Source organism: Tursiops truncatus, chromosome 9, assembly GCF_011762595.2.
Source record: "Tursiops truncatus isolate mTurTru1 chromosome 9, mTurTru1.mat.Y, whole genome shotgun sequence".
NCBI classification, from domain to species: domain Eukaryota; kingdom Metazoa; phylum Chordata; class Mammalia; order Artiodactyla; family Delphinidae; genus Tursiops; species Tursiops truncatus.
This window is the reverse complement of record NC_047042.1, coordinates 61,708,812-61,729,558: the sequence shown is the minus strand read 5'-3', so window position 1 is coordinate 61,729,558 and position 20,747 is coordinate 61,708,812. Positions and strand designations below refer to the sequence as shown.

Below are 20,747 nucleotides of genomic sequence, written 5' to 3'. Positions count from 1 at the left end.
ACCTATTTTTCTCCAATAGAAAACTAATGACAAAAAAAGATGAGATGGTTTAATCTTATTCAGTTCTTCTCATATCCTTTATTAAAGGTACAAACTTTGTTTTAAGATAAATAAGTACTAGGGTTATAATGTACAACGTAATGACTATAGCTAATACTGCTGTAGGATATATAGGAAGGCTGCTAAGAGATTAAATCCTAAAAGTTCTCATCACAAACAGAGACTTTTTTTTTTTGGCTTTCTTATTGTATCTATATGAGATGATGGATGCTAAGTAAACTTACTGCAGAAATCATTTCACAATATATGTATGTAAAATCATTATGCTGTATACCTTAAATTTATACAGTGACATATGTATATGTATATATTGTATAAATACAATTTATGTATATTTATAGAGTTATAGCTCTATAAATTTAGGGGTGGGGAATTCTCCCAAGGTGGAAGTATCTAACAAATGAAATAAAATGGAAGCACAAAACCAGAACAAATGTATAGTCTCAACACTATTCCCTAAAGAGCAACAAAGAGGGTGGAAATTATTTGGACAGCAGGAATAGGAGGGATGGAACTGTCACTGGAAGTTCCCCAACCAGTTAAAATTGTCATTTTTAATTTAAACACATCTCAAGTACTTATGGCTTCCTTGTGAACATCAGGAGTTATTCCTTAAATAGCTGGTGCTGTTTTTGAAACTTCAGTGTGTTTCCTTCCTGGAGATAAACTTCTAACAAAAACTTCTTCCTTTCTTCTAAAGATAATATCAAACGTTTTCTGGGTACTATTCTAAGTGGAAAGCCAACTATTGAGTCTATATTTAGATATATTTAGAAAAGGGAGGGGGGGAACCAAGATTCAAACAGCTGCTTTAGTGGATCAGCACTATCACATAGGCTTTTAAAATATTTCTATAACTCAACTTTCATCTAATTTATATCAGTACAGAAATTTATGACCTTTTAGCACCTGTTTTCAGTTCTTGATTTGTTCTGTGAAGCATATTCCCTGAACTCCTGTGGCATTTCCTGATGATTTCTCATAATTTAGCAATTTATGTACTCTTATATTGTTTACTGTAATGTATATTCTGGAAGAGTCTGGATTGGTGCATAGTTCTTTGTCACCCTTTTTTATTAATTGTACTTGACTAAGAGAAACAGAGACCCCAAATCAGTGGCTTTAGTAAACAGTTCAGATTTTATTTTTTTATTGTAACGAGAAGTCCAAAAAATAGGCAGTTGCTGGTGTTAATTAGAGGGTACAAGGATATGAAGAGGTCTTTGAAATGTCCTTGGCTTTTCTCATGGTCACAAGATGGCTGTTGTAGTCCTGGCCAACATCTCCATCTTCCAGGCAGCAGAAAGGAGGAGGCAGAGAGGAGAATACTTATTTAATAAGCAAAACTTTCTTCTTGCATGTCACTGGAGGGAACAGTATCGTATGGTCATCCTAAGTGTAAGTGAAGCTGAGGAATTTTTTTTTTTTTGGATTGAGCAACTTGCCACCCTCTGACAAAATTGGGATTCTATTAGTAAGAAGAAGAGGAGGGTGTGTATTAGGTAATTACCGGTCTACCATACCACAGCACAGTGCCCATTCTTTTTTCATATCATTGACTATTCAGTAAATATTCAATATTTAATCAAATGAAAACACCTGTATATAATATAATATTACCAGTGGTCAGTAGGCTGGTAGAAAAATAGAGCATTCCAACTATTCCAAGTATTTGGTAATACAGCAGTAGAGAATACAAATTCTGAATAGCTTTGATCTTCTGTCCACCCCAAGAGTAAAGATTTATTCATTCACACCTGAAATATCTAGATCTTAAACAACTCCTGCACATGACCACTGCCATCATACATGCTAATGAGATTTAGAAGCTAATCTCCCAAATATGTCACAACTAGCTTAAAAGCTAAAGTCCTAACAGTACTTCTAGAATGAATGAATATAAATGTCTTGAGAGAGAGATCAACAGAAGGCTTTGTGGAGTTCAAAGGAACAGGAGATGACATTGGGTAATGTTCGATGTATGTGGTGGTATTTGAGGGGTAGCAATCATGATTAGTCCAATTTGAATAAAATATATTGTCAAATAAGGAAAATACATTAAAATCTTAACTTTGGCAAAGAAAATATCCAAGGTTATCTTGAATCTCCAAATTTGGAAGTATGGAAATGTTTCTACCAGGCATATGACTTTGTCTTTTCAAAGCACATTTGTCATGTTTCCTGTGTGTTATCCTCAAGCAGCAAGTTAACCACATTTTCAACTTCAGTGAAAAGTGTGATCTCTTATCTAGTGAGGCATTTTTATATTAGCTATAATAGTTCCTGAAAAAGTTTTAGCTTTACAAATTTTTTTTTTGCTTATTCCTTTTGTTGTGAATTCATTTACATGACAGACAGCCACCCTTGAACCAGATACTACTATTTTTAATTTATTCAAGAATTTTGTTTTCTGGCTAAAAGCTGTCATATCCTTAGATCCTTTTACTTTCTTCATTTAACAAGCTCCCCCCCACCCTACCCCACCCCATGATTCTGAGGCTTGCAAAAGTTTGAGAACCATTGAAGTAAACAATTCAAATACTTGCCTTCAGCAAAATTACAAATTTTACAAGTCACAAGACTTCCAAGTCTTGTGCTCACAAATAGTGAAAATTGGGGCTGCCAGAAATTACTGTGTGAAGAAGAGAAAGCAGAGTGATGAGGATGTAGAAAAATGGGCACTTTCATTTACTCTGGAGGTGGTATACATTGGTTAAATAAATAACAGTGCATGGTTAAATTATGGTGCATTTGTATAATAAAATATTGTGCAGCTTTGGAAACAAAAAAGTAAATCTGCATGAGTTAACATTTTAAAAAGCTCAAACGAGTTGGCCAAGAGGCACATGAAAAGTTGCTCAACATCACTAATTATTAGAGAAATGCAAATCAAAACTACAATGAGGTATCACCTCGCACCAGTTAGAACGGGCGTCATCAGAAAATCTACAAACAACAAATGCTGGAGAGGAAGTGGAGAAAAGGGAACCCTCTTGTGCTGTTGGTAGGAATGTAAATTGATACAGCCACTATGAAGAACAGTATGGACTCCTTAAAAAACTAAAAATAGAATTACCATATTACCCAGCAATCCCACTACTGGGCATATACCCAGAGAAAACCATAATTCAAAAAGACACATGCACCCCAATGTTCATTGCAGCACTATTTACAATAGCCAGGTCATGGAAGCAACCTAAATGCCCATCAACAGACAAATAGATAAAGAAGATGTGGTGCATATATACAGTGGAATATTACTCAGCCATAAAAAGGAACGAAATTGGGTCATTTGTAGAGACATGGGTTGATCTAGAGATTGTCATACCGAGTGAAGGAAGTCAGAGAAAAACAAATATTGTATATTAATGCATATATGTGGAATCTAGAAAAATGGTACAGATGAACCAGTTTGCAGGGCAGAAATAGAGACACAGATGTAGAGAACAAACGTATGGACACCAAGGGGGGAAAGCGGTTGGGGGGTGGTGGTGGTGGTGTGATGAATTGGGCGATTGGGACTGACGTGTATATACTGATGTGTATAAAATGGATGACTAATAAGAACCTGCTGTATAAAAACTAAATAAATAAAATAAAATTTTAAAAAAACAGAAGCTCAAATGAGGGGGAAAATAGCAAGTTGGAGGACAGTTGTGGTTCCAAAAGAGATACATGTATATGCTTGTTATTGGAAATTCTTGAAAAACTATATTAGAAGCTGTTTATAGTTGTTGCTGGTGAGAGTCAGACTTGGGAGAATGAGACTGTGGAGGAAGCCTTCAACTTTTTCATCCTTTAACGTTTCATACTGTTTGAAAGAACATGAGCATGTATTTTATATATTTTTAAAAACTGGTTAGTTAAAAGAAACAACATTATAAAAAGTGTGTTGGGACCACATTGTAGAAGCATCTTTATTATCAGGTGTTTGTAATTAATTTGCTAAAGAGCCTTTGAGTTTGTTTTTCTAAAATAAATAAGATCTGGAATGCATTTTAGTATGAATAACCTGGTAGCTGAGGTACACTGAATTAGCATTACTAGGACCAGGAGGAGAGAAGTATAGGGGAGGAGAAAATAATTTTCCCTCCACCTTTCTAAATTCTCCACTGGGGACCCCATAACAAGACAAACTAACGAGAAAAACAAACGGAAGTTCATTAACCTGTACACTTGGGCGATACCAGGGGAAAATGAGTAACTTCTGGATGCCTTAGAATTATACCATCTAAAGCTAAAGACAAAAGAACTGTGTGGGAGCCTGTTAAGAGTTGCGACAGAAGAGGAGTATGGCAAGCCTGACCTAGGGTTGATACACAAATTTAAGTGCATTCTCCATTAATATGTTTCTTGTGCTTACTCATCTTCTCTTCCTGGTACAAAGGGAGACACACAAATGGAGATGTCCTTCATAAATGTAAATTTCCATTACAAAAAGGTAATGTCTACTCTGTTTTCAGAGCTGCTCTTGTATCTGCTGTTTCTTTGAGATAATCATCTCGAAATAATCTTTATGCCAAAGAGGTACACCTTGGGGTGGCAAACCTGCCACTCTGGATGAGCAGGAATTAAAATAAGCCTGAAGTAAAGAGAATGACTATGCTCTCTAGACTGCTGTGGGAGCAGTTCAAAGAGGAGGACAGAAAGAGGATTGCAGAGGTGAAATCTACAGGATTTGAAAGGGAGCAGAATTTGTAACTCCAAAATATGCCTCCGTAGCATTAAGGATTATTTTAGGCTGATTATTTTTTAAAAAAAAAACAGCTGACACAAGAGAAACTCTGAAAAGCAAGTTACCCTTTGATAAGAACAATTTACACTTATAAGGGAAATCTCCATTTGTAGGGGTGTCTACCTCTCTCTGTCAGAAAGAGGGCAACAACTGAATATATATATATTATATAAGACCTCTTAAAGGTCTTAACTCCACGTGACAACCGTACCCTTATTTACTGAGCTTTGCCTGAAAACCTGGCTTTCCCCTGCCCAGCATCTTTTGTCTTTAGCTAGAGATGGTATTTAAGGCGATGGCTTGGGCCATTTTGAGAGTTAACTCAGTTTTCCTGGGTATCTCTCATGTATACAGGAAGTATACTGTATATGTTATTCAACTTGTTTTTCTCAATCTGTCTTTTATTACAGCAGAGTCTCAGCCAGGAACCTAGAAGGATAGAGGGAAAATCACTTTCCCTCCCCCACAGATTTTATAATTTTGCCAAGTGTTTTGGGTTATCCTTAATTTTTCACAGCAGTTTGAATGTTCCCTATAATTTATGTTAAATCATTTCCATATATTCCTATTTTACTTGTTTTTAAAATAATTATTAAATTAATAATTATTAATATTAATAATTATTATTAAATTAATAAGCATACAGAGGGACTTCCCTGGTGGTGCAGTGGTTAAGAATCCTCCTGCCAATTTAGGGGACACGGGTTCGAGCCCTGGTCCAGGAAGATCCCACATGCCATGGAGCAGCTAAGCCCGTGTGCCACAACTATTGAGCCTGCGCACCACAACTACTGAAGCCCACGTGCCTAGAGCCCGTGCTCCGCCACAAGGGAAGCCACTGCAAGGAGAAGCCCGCGCACCGCAACGAAGAGTAGCCCCCGCTCGCCGCAACTAGAGAAAACCCGCGCACAGTAACAAAGACCCAACACAGCCAAAAATAAATAAATAAATATATTAAAAAAAATACAGAGAATCTGAAATCCTATTTTAATCTTTATTCTTCTTTTAATTATAGGTTGTAATTTATATCTTCATGTAATAACTAATTTGAAATCTAATGTCATGAACCTTTCCTGATAGGTTTTCACCCTTTAAAAAAACAGCCATCAGGGAAATTATACAATCCTGTTTTTCTGTCAGCAGGTGGCAGACTTCTCCCTCTGCTATGGCACGGTGCTACATTTCTAAACTATTTACCTTCCTTATTAATGCACTTTTATGTTTACCATCTATTTCTTAAACCTGAAGGGGAGCAGAATATGCCACCCCGAAATGTGCCATTTTGGCATGTGGATTATTTGGTGCTGAAGGCAGTCAAGACTCAGCAGACTCAGGAAAGGCTTTTTGCCTCCTCCTGAACTGCCTAAAAATTTAGAAAGGGGTCCTGTACCAGGAAGAGAGCTATTACCAGAGATCACATTTTTCATCTGAGAGACTTATCTGCATAGCAGGACAAATATTTGTTTACCAAACGTTTGCTCTTCCCCTCTTCTGTGAATTGCCTTCCTCCCCTTTAAAGCCCCAGACTCCTACCTCTTTCTCCTTAGCTCAGTATGGTATGTAAGCCTCAATTGCCTGGCTGTCTTTGGGTCTCATATCTTCGTGGGAGCTCTTGTAGGTATGAAGAAATTTTTTTCTGTTAATCTGTCTTTTTAGTACGGGGGATCTCAGGCAAGAATCTAGAAGGATAGAGAGAAAATTTTTTTCCTCTCCTAAAAACCATTAACCTATGAAATTTAAACCAAGTATGACAGTATTCTGCCATTATAGATGTAAATGCCATTTGTCTACTTTTTTTCAACATATGTTCTTCATTTTCAAGGTGCTAATAGATTACAAAGTTGTTTAGCAGTTGATTGGAGGGTTACTTAATTTGTTTGGCAAGTTCCTGCTTATAATTAGGTGGAAGTAGACGGTCAGAGGTTTAACATGATGTGGGTTCCTGCAACATCCTTCCTGCCTCTGTTGTATCTCCTCTGAAGCCCTGTCGTGGCACAGCCCTTTCATTTACCTTACCTCAAATGTCCCACTCAGAGTCTGGGTTCCGAATACACCATCAAAAAAATCATCATGTTATTATACAGTCAGTCTTCCCCCATGAACAGTTTGTCAGTTTATCTTGATTTCTCTGTCAGTCACACCATTAGCGTTCTAGCGTTCTCGCGTTCTCATTCTCTAAGGGAATGAGACACTTTGATAGAGGGAGATAGGAAAAGTTTGAGAACCTAACCTAGCTTTAAAGCATAGTGAAATGTTACAAAAAAGAAACCCACTGAAGTTCCTTAAGATAAAAGGGGGCTACACTGCATTAGAACTAGAAAACAATTAGAAACCGATTTGCATTTGGGTTAATTTGGCACTGCCTTGTTATCTTGTAACCAGGGAAAAGGAACTAAAACATTGAGGTATCTACTTATGTCCAAGTGTGCCCTGCATGCTTACCTAATTTAATCATTAAAACACAGTACAGCTGGTAGTTATTGTAATTTTCTATCAACTTGCTTAGGAACTTAGCTAATAAATAGCAGAGCCAGCATTCAGTCTGATTATAGCTCTCTCTGAAGCTTTTGAGTAAAGCATGCTTCCAGTTGGGAATGAGAATTACTTCTTTAGTAAGGTGTTGTGTTGCTGATATTTAAAAATTTTGTCTTTCTAAGCTAATTAAATAATTTATTCTATTTTGTCTTTTGTGCACAACTGTGTACCATGCATGATATTGTCATGTGTTCCTAGTTTTGGCAGGAGAAGGAACTCGATATCTACTGATCCATAATTATTGTTCTGTTTTTCTCTGCATAATATAAATATTGTGGTTTATCTAGTAAAGATACACAGTATTTTCTTTCTTTAACAAGTTATGTTAATCTGTGATCTGACCGCTAGACAATCTTGTAAGGGAATGGGGTCGTGTAATAGATGTTTAAGTTTAGTAGTTGGTAAATCCTTGGTTCAGATCTCAGCACTGCCACATTCTAATGGTTTAGCCCTGGACAAATTTCACTTTTGTAAGCCTTAGTTTCCAGTTCTCTAGAGTGGAGAAGATTCACCTAAAAACTCTCCTGCCCCCTGTTTCCTTCAGGGTATCATATTAGAATATGTTCTGTTTTTGTGTTTTTATTTTTCATTTCACTTGTTTTAAATAATTACACTTTGGGAGAATTCCAACAGTATACTATTCTAATATCCACCTGGGTTATTAAGATTAAAAAAGAAATTATATACATTCAGTGTATATAATAAACAAAGCTATTCTTTTCCCAACTTTATTTTAGACATGATGTTCTCATATAGTATATTATTCATTTTAAGTAATACATTTAAAAATGATCTCTAAACAGTATTCCATTTGAGCCCTCAGATTTGGAGATAAAAACTGAATGACTAGTTTTATCATATATCTTTCTTAAAGTTAAAAAGAGAATGAGAAATGTCCAGCATTATGCCAAATTCTGAGCAACAGTTTTTAACCTGAGTACCTAGCACTCTAGAAAACAGTACCCAGCCCAATCCCTGCATGCCTGCTGTCATAATTGTAGATAGTTCAGCTGACCTGGGTAGCACACTTGGAGGCTTGGCATATATCATTTACAATTACTGAGATTTAATTTCACTAAAATTGTATGAGAAACATGAGTTATTGTAAAGGATAAAGCTGTATCTGTTTGACTCACTTTTGAGTCCCCTCTAGTATACTTAGAACAAGCACAGATCATGTGATTCATTATATATTTCAAAATTAACTCACGGGGTCCACAGGTGTGGATTTCCAATCATTTGATTTAGCTTTAGGGGAGTTTTGATGATTAAGGACTCATGAGTACCTGAATTAAGATCCAGCTTTTTACAAGGAATTTCTCCATTTTTAATTATTTACCTATCTTAGACTTAATTTTCCCTTTGATTCTTTCTCTTTTTATTTCTGGTATAGTATATGCTGATATAAAATTAGAAAATCTAGATAAGCAAAAAAAAGTAATCTGCAATTTTCACCACCTAAAAAACCCCATATTTTAGTAAATGTACTCCTTTCTCCTTCTGTACGTATAACTATTAAGTATCATTTTTCCCAAAATGAGACCATACTATAACATTGTTTTTAACTTGTTAAAACAATGTTTAACTTGTTAATTTATTTCTTAATAATAAACTTATACTTAATGACTATATTGTCTTTGGTATTATATCATATACGGATATCATTAATTATTTAGCAAGTTCTTCATTGGTGAGCATTTAGATTGCTTTTCACTTTCTGTTATGATAAATAATGGATCAGTGAACATTCTTGTAGCATCTGTGCGTGTCCATGATTGTTTAAATGGAATTGCTTGATCAAAGCCTTTTGAATGTGCTGCCAGAGGTTACCCTCTGAAAAGGTTGTACCAATTTATATTTTCACCAACAGTATATTTAAGTACCTAATTCTGTATTTTCCTGGGAGTAGATATCTTTTTTTTTTCTGATCTTTGCCAAATGATAGCTTTTTAAAAAAGTATTAATATTTCTATTACTTTTGAAGTTGAACTTTTTAAAAACTTGGTCACTTATTTTCTTCTTTTCTGAACCATCTGAGTTCTTTTTCTTGATTTGCAAGGGCTTTTATAAAATGACTTTCAGCCATGAGAGTATGTTAGAAATATATTTTTCCAAGTTTTTTTGTTTCACTTCCATTTTTGAGTAGTCTAAATTGACCCTCCTTTTCAAACCTTTAAATGGCTCATTAAGCCAATGACTAATTCTTTAGAATGTTTTACTAACCTTGATTTGCACATGACTCATTTATACATTATGACTTCATTCGATAGCCGGAGTAGGAGGAGAATATAGCATTAAATAGTTTGTATAACTTACTCACTAGTTTACCCTCCCAGCCATAGAATGAGGAAGGCTAACTACAGAAAAAAATAGGAAGGCATTATGATTTTGCTCCAACAGATAATTTTCATTTTACCTTCATAAATATTACTTAATATATGCCACGTTCATTTCTTCTAAAGATGTAGTAGCATTATACACACTTTCACTTTCTTTTATTTTGGGACATGTAACTTTTAAAAAATAATCTTTGTTTTCTTCTAGGTATAAGATATTATTCATTATAGAAAATTGAGAAAGTACCAAAGAGTATGAAGAAGAAAATACAATCACCTGTGATCCTATCATTTCTCTTTGATAACTATTACTTGATCTTTGGAATATATTTGATTCAGTCATGTCAGATGATTATTATACTATTGAATTTAGTTTGTTACTGGGTTGTTGTTGTTTTTTTCTGCTTTATAACAAAGTGGATCAGCTATACATATACATATATCCCCATATCTCCTCCCTCTTGCATCTCCCTCCCACCCTTCCTATCCCACCCTGTCACTGGTTTATTATTTAAAACTTTTGTTATGTGTATTCATAAGTGAAATTAGGTATCTTTTCTCTTTTTGTCTCTTTTTGAGAGACATTTGTTTCAGGGTTTTGTACTAGTTAGTTCATAAATGGCATTGGGTAGTTAACTTCTTTTTATGTGTTATAGTTTATCTAGCATGGGAGCTGTTAAAGTTTGAAAGAGCTCACAAGTATAAAACCTGACCACAAAGCTTTTTGAAGGTCATTTTCTAATAAACTTATTTTTATGAATTCTGTTCTAATGAGCACACATTCCATTGTTGGTTTTGGTTTGGTTTATTGAAGTATAATTGATTTACAATGTTGTGTTAGTTTCTTGTGTACAGCACAGTGATTCAGATATATTTATTTATGGATAGATAGATAGATAAAGATATTCTTTTTCAGATTCTTTTCTATTATAGTTTATTACAAGATATTGAATATAGTTCCCTGTGCTATACAGTAGGACCTCGTTTATTTTATATGTAGTAGTTTGCTGATCCCAAACTTCTAATTTACTCCTCCCCCCCAAGCCCTTTCCCCTTTGGTAACCATAAATTTGGTTTCTGTGTCACACATTCCATTATAGAATGTACTATATGTTATCAAAACTTTTCTAAGATTAAATTAATTACTTTGGTTTACTATGTTGAGTTTATTAATATTCAGAGAGGTTTTGAAAGGGTTATATTTTGTGTTTTCTTCTACTTATATACTTTAAAAACTCAAGTTATCAACTGCTGATATCATCCATATAAGTTCAAATAATTCTTTACTACAAGTTATTAGTTTATGAACTTGAATCTCAGTAATTTTCTTCATTGTTTTCTTACCTTATTACTTTTTAAATGAGTTTATTTAGCATAGCAAGAAGAAGGGATAGTACGTTCTCTTTGTACTCTCCTTTTAGATATACTGGATATAATACATCAATAATAAAAGCCACTAATAACATAAAACTTTTTTACCATTTTTATTATAACCCATATCAAAATAGCAATCCTAAACAATACTGTTTCTTTTCAACATATAGAATGCCAACTTTATGATGTGGAAGGAGTCCAGAATTAAAACAAAAGTTTTTCTTCTTGTTGCATTTCAGGCACAGAAATCCAGATATAATAAAACAGGAACAATAATTTCAGTGCTAAGCATCTTGAATGATCAGAACATAGTACATTTGAGAGTTAGGAAAGACTTCCTTCATTTATGGTACTGTCTTACATCAGATTTTCTTGAACTTGACCGACTTATTGCAACACAAATGTCATTTCCTCTAAAGGAGTTTATAGAATTTATTACTTTTTAAATAAGAAAGTAAAAAGATACAGACTGTGTTCAAGAACTTCATTTGAGTTTCTGAAAATTAAGTTATTCAATCCTAGATTTTTGCGTAGAGTTTTTTTTAATGTATACATATCAACAAAGATGTATTTTTTTAAATATATACATTTATTTTATTTATTTTTGGCTGCATTGGGTCTTTGGGCAAGCAGGGACTACTCTTTGTTGCAGTGCCCATGGGCCTTCCACTGCTGTGGCCTCTCTCGTTGCAGAGCTCCGGCTCTAGAGCACAGGCTCAGCGGTTGTGGCATGTGGGCTTAGTTGCTCCAAGGCATGCGGGATCCTCCCAGACCAGGGCTTGAACCTGTGTCCCCTGCATTGGCAGGCAGATTCCTAACCACTGCACCACCAGGGAAGCCCTGCATAGAGTTTTTAAGAAATGTATTGAGATTAGAACCATAGGTTTTCCTCAGTTTATATATATGTGTGTAAATTCATAAATGCAGCAATCAACTTTGCTAACAGTCACCTAATAGGATAAGTCTTTGGAATTATTTTAAATGAGAGAAAAACTTATGAGAAAATCTTTACTTGCTGTTCATTTCCCCAACATATAATAATTAATTGTTTTCATCTCTGTTTTTGCTCCTTAAACATTTTAAACTGTATTCATATAAACATTTATATCACCTTGTTTCAATTTTATTTTGAACAGTCACACTTTTAAAGTTAGTTGACTGTTGTCTTTTTCCGAGAAGTTTTGAGAGAAGTCAAATGCCTAGACAGGTGTTTTGTATGATTAAAAAAATGGTCTTTCTATTTACATCGTGCAACAATTAGCAGGAACAAATTTGGCAAGAGTCCTTATAGAGAGTATTACATCTCACCTCCTACTGAATTGTCTTCCTTTTATGACTTTATTGTTTGGTTTGGAATAACTTCCTAGAGTGTCAAGCAAGTTCAGAATGAAGTTTAAAAATACATTCCACAGAGAAAAGGTAATTGGATTATGGTAAATTAACTGTGAGTTAGTAGTTAAGTCATAGATTGGATTATTGAGAAATAACTACATACCACAGGTGTTATGTGGGATTATGAAATGATTTTTTTCATATATAACAATTAATATAATACCTTTATTCCCTTTACTCCCTGCCCAAAGATTAAAGGCAAAATCAATTAACAAGTTATTAAGATTTAAACTGATAGATTTTCTGTGGACTTTTTTGTTTTTTCATTATTTCAAAATTTTGAGAAACTTTTTTGATGGCAAAATATGAAGTGATCATTTTTAGCTTTTCAAGTTAATTGAAAATTGACGGTATCTAAAAGTTTTAACAAGTTACTCTGAAGTACAAATGAGTATCCCTTTCTCCGTTGATAAAGACAGGCAGTTTCAGTATTATAAGGGGAGAAAAATCTGCCAAATATTTGAGTCCTGTATGATTCTTTGCTCTTGGCATATCAATTTCAGGTTTAGAGTTTGCATCAGGAGTGATATGAGTAATTTTTGTTTCTATGACAGTAAATAAAGAAACTCCAAGGCAACAAGGCCCAGTCATTGTGTCCAGAGATGAAAGTCCACTGTGCTGCTAAAGAGACTGCCTTTATGACTTCTTTTATTCCTGGATCCTTTATGTCTCCTCTCAAAAAAAAAAAAAAAAAAAAGAGGATCCTAGAGCTATTTGAAACAAAATTCATTATCTTTCATTCAGTACTTGTGTCCTTGTTCCTTTTCTGTGGCACAGTTTCAAAACATTACTCTTATATACATCTTTAGCCCTCTCATGTAAGTGTTATGTTTATAATATTGCTGATCAAGTAAGAAAAAAAGTCTTCCAGCTCATGTATGTAAGTAACAAGTGACTTCTCCCAGACATTAGATTCCTTACCTATAATGAAGGGGGAAGTATTATCTTTCTCTTAAGGTTTTACTGATTAGATTACACAGGCATACCTCGTTTTATTGCACTTTGCAGATATTGCATTTTTTTACAAATCGAAGGTTTGTGGCAAACATGCATCAAGCAAGTCTATCGGGACCATTTTTCCTACAGCATTTGCTCACTTCATGTCTCTTTGTCACATTTTGGTAATTCCCGCAATAGTTCAAACTTTTTCATTGCTATCATATTTGCTATGGTGGTCTGTAATCAGTGTTCTTTAATGTTACTATTGCAAAAAGATTTTGACTTGCTGGAGGCTCAGGTGATCATTAGCACTTTTTAGTAATACATTATTTTTAAATTAAGGTATGCGCGGTTTTTTAGACATAGAGGGACACCCCACGAGACACACAATCCCACCCCCACCACGTATACCCACCTACTAGATGGAATTGAAAGGCCGAAGAAGTCCCCTATATGTGGTCAGGAAACAATGCTCACATTTCCTCTCTTCTCCACTCTCCTTAGAGTAGCTGGACAGAGCACTATCAAAGCCAAAGTCATCTATCCCTTAGAGACCAAAACATCCCTCTTGATAAGAAACTAGCCATCTTGGTTTTCATGCTGTAAAGTATTTTGTTTTGTTTTTAGGGTGACTGGCTGAATTCCTTGCTTCTGTCTCTACTTTAGAAATATTATTTAAAATAATCCATCCGTATGATGTTGACTGGTTCTGATTTTTTCTTAAACTTTCTTTTCCGATTATGGACATGATTGGTTCTACTACTATATCATTTTTAACAAGCCATTTTTTCCCCAAGGAACTCATTTATTTTATGAAGCTCAGAAAATAAAAGTGGCCCCTTAATCCCATTACTGACACTGTCTTATGTATTCTACTTCAGACTTTCCTGTGCTTATATAAAGATTTCTCCCCCAAAATTGGACTCTTGCTATAGATACTCTCATAACTCTTTTCACTCAATAGTAGATCATGTATGTCTCAGTATATATGTAAATATTAATCTCACAGAGCAGTACTGTATAGTGCTTTTTTTTTTTTTTTCGCGGTACGTGGGCCTCTCAGTGTTGTGGCCTCTCCCGCTGCGGAGCACAGGCTCCGGACGCGCAGGGTCAGCGGCCATGGCTCATGGGCCCAGCCGCTCCACGGCACGTGGGATCTTCCCAGACCGGGGCACTAACCCGCGTCCCCTGCATCAGCAGGCAGACTCTCAACCACTGCGCCACCAGGGAAGCCCTGTATAGTGATTTATAGGCATGGATTCTGAAGTCACAGAGACCTGAATTTGAATCCATTTCTGCCACTTGCCAGCTACAAGCCTTAATTTATTCACCTTTAAAATGAGGGTAATAATAGCACAAACCTTCTAGGGTTATGAAGATGAGATGAGATGAGATGAGGTATGTCAAGTGCTTAAAAGTATCTGGCACACAGTAAGCATACAATAAATTTTAGCTATTTAGAATAATCATGTTTGAGAACTGTATAATTTTTTATGTGTTTACCCCAATTTATTCACCTCTCCAGTATTAATAAACATTTAGATACTGGGCATTTAGGCTGTTTACAGTTTCCCAGTATAATAAAGCAACCCTGCAATATACACCCTTGCAACTAAATCTTTGTGTACTGTCTTATTTCCTTAGGACATAAAATTGGTGTGCCAAAGGGAATGTATATTTCTAAAGCTTTTAATAGTATTTCTAAATACCCCTCCAAAAAGGTTATGGAACTCTAACTCCAGCATTCTTTGTTGTTTTTGTTGAAGATGATTTATCTGGAGTCATGTTTCAAAGAGATATCTTTAAAATTCTTATCATTGCTAACCATATTAATATATTAAAGGACAGTTAAGTCGTCACATTCATGCATAATACAGAGGTGTTTTCAAAATGGATCACCTGGTTGCCCTTGAGCCTCCATTACTAGAATATAAAAGATTTTCCTCTAAGAAATGTTATGTTGGCAATCTTCTCATCTTATTAAGACAGCAATGCCAATTTTTAACATTTGGTAGGATACCAAGTTTGGTTAATTTGTTAGTGGCCTTTTTGAAAAGCTATTTAAAAATTTTTTGTGTTGTTTGTAATAGAGAATGCCACTTCACAAAGTTTGATTACTGAAATGTTTTGTGGGTTTGATTTCTCTTGAGCGTAGAAGAGAGAAGGCTGATATAAAAATTTATTTACGTAAGTGTAGCATAGCCATGTTTAGAAACATGTATAAGCATGATAAACATGATAAAGCTTCCCAGAGCCCGTAGCATAACTTATGTATCAGGACCTGCCACATGGTATTAGCATATTTAATCCTACTACTCAGGTTGAAAACAAGACTGATTTTTCTTTAAAGGTTAAAAATATTTTTCTTCACAACAGTTTGCTTTCATTTCCAGCAGGAAGGGAACTGTTTTCAATTTTTTTAACCATAAAAATTAGTTTTCATTGTGTTCAGATTTTTTAGTAGATCTATGCATGGTCTTGTTGAAATTTACAGTGTAGGAAAATATGAAGAAAAACATAAAAGTCACTTTAAATCCCACTGCCCTGCAATAAAGACTGTTAACATCTTACTGACCACACTTTTATGCATCATGTTTTTTTCACATGTCTTAAATGAACTAATCTTTTTAAAACTGTGAAACATACATAACAAAGTTTACCGCTTTAACTGTTTTTGAGTGTACAGTTCGATGGCATTAAGTACATTGACATAGTTGTGAAACCACCAGCACCATCCATCTCCAGAACTCTTTTTATCTTCCAGACTGAAACTCTGTACAGGTTGAGCAATAGCTCCCCGCTCTCCCCTCCTCCAGCCCCTGGCAACCACGACCTACTCTTTTTCACTTTGTATTGAAATATAATATTCATACAGAAAAGTACACATACTACAAGTACGCTGATAGCCAAAAAACACATGAGGAAGAGAGTGTTTCAAAGTGTTACTGTTGAGGTTCCTTTTTTCTTTGCAGAGCAAGTTGGCAGTGCTCTACTAGTACAGATTTATGTTCTCTTAACTGCCACATTATTTTATTTGATCATGTTCTGTAGACTGACTGGTGACTAACTCAGAGCTAGCAAGCCTGTCACCCAGAGCATAATAAAGCACTGTGTAGTGATGCGTCACAAGACTGTTTTTGCATAGAGCTTATTAGCCAAGGCTTTTGGAAACGCCCTCAGCTGCACCTTGTTCTATATTAGTACTCCTCAGACAGGAAGAATTTTCTTTTGCTGCGGTAGCTTGTCCGGTTACCTTCAGGGTAAGTGTGTACAGTTCGTGTAAAAATGAGTTTCTCTTGTTTAACTTTATCTGATTCTTATTTGCTTCTGTATCTTTTGAAATTTTAAGCATTTAAGCATCCAAATTAAGGAAATAAAAACAGAATGATCCTGTATAATGTAAAACTTCTTTATAGTTTGCAAAGATATGAATATGTAAAACTTTGCAGTGTCTTGAGTCTCAGAAATTATAATTTGTAGGATCTAATTTTAAGAGCTTATTGTTTAAAAAAAAAGAGCTTATTGTTTCACACATACATGTTAAAGAAAAGCAAAGTACCCTCAGAAATCTCTTTTCAAGGGGAAAAAAGATCCAATTTTGTTGTTCATTAGTTGTTGTGTGACTCAGTTTTGCTGATAGCCACATGCTTTGTGTAGCTAGGGTTAGGAACTATTTATTATGGCTAATAATAAAGATAATTAATTTTTATTTTGTGCCCATAAGCCTTATCCAGGATATCTTGGAATGGGTTTATACTGGTATGTTTTATAAATTAATAAAAGCTGGATTACTGTCTGTAAGGATTATAACACATTGTGTATTGAAAATTAAGATTCAAACATATATATCACCATAATAGCCTAGAATGTTGTAGTTAACTTAGATTTAAATACTTGAATTTACTTTATTTTTTATAGTTAGCTAATGCAGCAGACCATTTCGTAAAGTAGTTTACTTGGTTTTTATTGGCAGCCTATATCCAAGCCCTGCATCTTGGGATGCTGCTTACTACCTGTGCTGTTCTAGGACATATTCAAGGACAGAGGAACTCAGAGTACTCTAAGGGTGATCAGTATAAATTGCCTACTTTCTGTGTGCCTTGGTTTACTCACCTTGAAAAACACTATTAGCTATTAGGTTAGTGGAGATGGGGAGGATAGATGAATAAATTCTAAGCTTTGAAATTGTGTATTTTCATAAGTATCTACAAAATTCTGACTGAGAAGCCACATTTTACTATTTAAGAAAATTGGTATAAATTGCCAATTTTTAAATAACTGGCCTTTGAAATCTATTTTCTTTTCTTCTACCACCTTCTCTTACCATCCCACCTTTTGCTCTTCAGTTTCATTTTTGTTTTCTCTCTGTATCAAGAGAAAGTTTCATTTTCCAGTTTGTGTATTTTTTTTTCACTGCTGCCTTGAAAATCTAATTAGGGAGAACTCTTTAAATGCCCCCAAGAAATTGATTTTATAATGTTATACAAATGAGGAACTTATAGTTTGATTTTCCATGTGCTAATCACCCTAAAAAAGTGTCATTATTAAAAACCCAAGCTTAGGACAAGTAATATATGTTGCTGAAGATGTGCAGTAAGATATTTAGGACTGTTGCTGATACACTGTCCATACTGTAGTAATGCATACCTTTTCTTATGTAAGTAGTATACAGTTTACCATTCAAAATTGCCTTAATTTATTGTGTAATTTAAATGTTTCTAAAAGTATCAAGCTTAAAGCAGAATCACAACTTTTTAAGCTAAGAATATCAATGAATTTAATCTTTTTTCACTTTCCCATAAGACAGTCAAGTGGGCCTTTAAAAGTATTCAATTTGCATTCAAATAGATACTTTAAAACTTGTATAAAGGCAAGTAAATTTTTTTCATGTAGATATAGAAATTTTCAGTCATTTTGATTTGTAAATAACTTCAAGGTGTAAAGAGAATCATGTCAATGAAATACCACGATAGCTAAAATCAGTTATCAAGTTTGTGCTATGCAAGTGAAGTTCTTACCTCTTGCTTCAGTCTTTAGCTTGGTCCTACATGTTCCTTGTAATGAACACTGTTACAGTAGAGACCTTAACCTCACAGTGAAAGAACACAAAGTAATTATTTTCCAGTTTCCACATTTTCCAGTCCACATATAAAGGTTCCAAATACTTAAAACTTCAGAACTTTCTTAGTAGAGAGTTCATAGTTCAAGGGTAATATTTTCTATTTTTGAACATGTCTTCTACACTTGATGTGTTTTTTTCAGCAGCTTTTCTCTTGAAGCATCTGCAACAGATGACTGCTGGCAAAGTAAGCCAGAAGTTTATATACCAAGTATAGGTTTACAAGCCTATTGGTTTAAAAATATCCTGCCCTAATTTTCAATGTCTTCCTTAGAATAGCGCCAGAATGCTGACATTTATACCTTAGTCTTTACACTTCTATAATGATAGTGATTTTTCTATTAGGACTGCAGTGTCACTTCATGTGAGATTATCTTTGAGTAAGGATAAATTCTGGTCAGATTGCCAGTGAGGATTAGGAAGAATGAAATATCATCATTGAAATTTGCAGAGTATCTAGTAAACTATTAGGTTTACTTATTAAAAAGAACGTCCTAAAGTTGGCCATTAGCAGATTTCTGATCACTCTTTGTTTTCTTTTGTATAAATAAAATAGTGAAGAGACCATGAGGAAGATGATTAACTCCTTTACCTACTAACACTGGCTTTTTTTTTTTTTTCCTTCTTCTTTCCTTTTCTACTAAACATGAATGAATGCTCCAAAAAGAGCCATACTTGGGGGCAGAGAGTGGAGAGGAATTGGGCTACTTGGCTATGTGTAACAAAAGACTTTAGATTCCCAGATATTAAAACGTATTCTTCACTACTAGAATTGTTTTCCTTCGAGCTTTTCAAGTGTTTCAGAGTATGTGATATTTTTGTAAACTCCACTGTACTTTTTCACATCCTCCTTCCTTTTTTTCAAGCTAATAAAATGGTTTTATTTAAATAGTGCCTTCTGAGAAATCTAGAAATCCTTTTCAGATATTAAATATTGAAGAAAAGCCATAAGCATTTAATATTTTACTCTTTGGATTCTATAAATGAAGAAACAGACTTGCCAGGCAGTTTTGATGACAGTATTTTTCAGATGTGAAAAAATGGAGGTATCTTACTATTTGGAAATACTGTTTATTCAAATCTAAGATACCATCAGTTATAAGATCATCAACTTAACTAACAGCCTTTCTGAGAGGGGTGGGAAATACTTTTTTAAGTAAGATATTTCCCAATTTTATATATGTACTTTAAGTGGAAGGGGGGATGGATTTTAGAATTTGAGAAATTTTTTTTATGTCTGCTACACACATTTTAATTATAAAGAACACAGATCTAATGTTCAACTTCTATTACTAGAGTTTAAGAAAAAGTCAGTTTTTCCCTCTCAACTAACTTACCCTTTTTAAACAGTGCTTTTATTATAAAATTTTGCTTACCTGGAATAAAGTAAAAGTAAAGTCATTGGGCTTCCCTGGTGGCGCAGTGGTTGAGAGTCCGCCTGCCGATGCAGGGGACACGGGTTCGTGCCCTAGTCCGGGAAGATCCCACATGCCGCGGAGCGGCTAGGCCCGTGAGCTATGGCCGCTGAACCTGCGCGTCCGGAGCCTGTGCTCCGCAACGGGAGAGGCCACAACAGGGAGAGGCCCGCGTACCGCAAAAAAAAAAAAAAAAAAAAAGTCAAGTCATTGAGGAACAAAAATAAATAATTTTCCCTAAGATTTATACTGCAAAAATGAAACTTAGTATAATGATAGGGTATTTTTAAAACTTTTGGTTTAACAAATAGATGCATATAAATTTCACCCAAAACCCTTAAATGATCATTCAATTACATACCTATTTGTGCCAGACACTATGCTAGATTCAAACACAAGTCAGATCTTAGTCACGTCATTTCACAAAATTAAAGATTTTAAAATGAGAAAATTGAAGAATAAATTTGACTTGTGTGGATTATGCTTCTCCTTACATTCTTATTCAGTAATAATAATGCATAATTTTCCCACAAACTTCACCCTTACATGTAGAGATGTTGATAAAGTGTTCTTGCAATAAAGCATTTTCTTGCAAATATACACTTCACTTTAATTCTATTCAAATCTTATTAACACCATATAAATTCTTATAGGAGAGCTGCAACTTCTCCATACACAATTTTAACCCAAAACTTTGTGAGATAGAGTAAAATCTTTGCTGAGCTTCTTAGGAAAGAAAAAAAAAAAATGCCTTCAGTAACTCGGTATTTCAGTCAAACCAAAAGCACCTTCCAGGTATGTCATTAACATAAAGGAAGAGACTAAAATGTATGTATGTCACT

At 34.6% G+C, this 20,747-nt stretch overlaps 1 protein-coding gene and 1 long non-coding RNA gene across 5 annotated transcripts in view; one reads left to right on the top strand and one right to left on the bottom strand.

Annotated features, from left to right (window-relative positions):
• Window positions 1-20,747, top strand: part of NT5C3A (5'-nucleotidase, cytosolic IIIA) — a 41,128-nt gene that overhangs the window by 4,434 nt on the left and 15,947 nt on the right. Inside the window, exon 1 of one of the 4 annotated variants that reach the window (XM_004314894.4) lies at window positions 16,567-16,631. The exons of the other annotated variants lie outside the window; for them this stretch is intronic. The gene's annotated coding sequence lies outside the window, so the exon portion shown is untranslated. Of the gene's footprint in view, window positions 1-16,566; window positions 16,632-20,747 lie in introns of those variants that run through there. 4 annotated transcript variants of the gene reach the window in all.
• Window positions 1,182-20,742, bottom strand: LOC109548444 (uncharacterized). Its single transcript, XR_002174532.3, has 3 exons — window positions 19,867-20,742; window positions 18,390-18,460; window positions 1,182-1,349 (listed from the first exon to the last, which is right to left on the bottom strand). It is a non-coding gene; the product is annotated as an uncharacterized lncRNA (long non-coding RNA).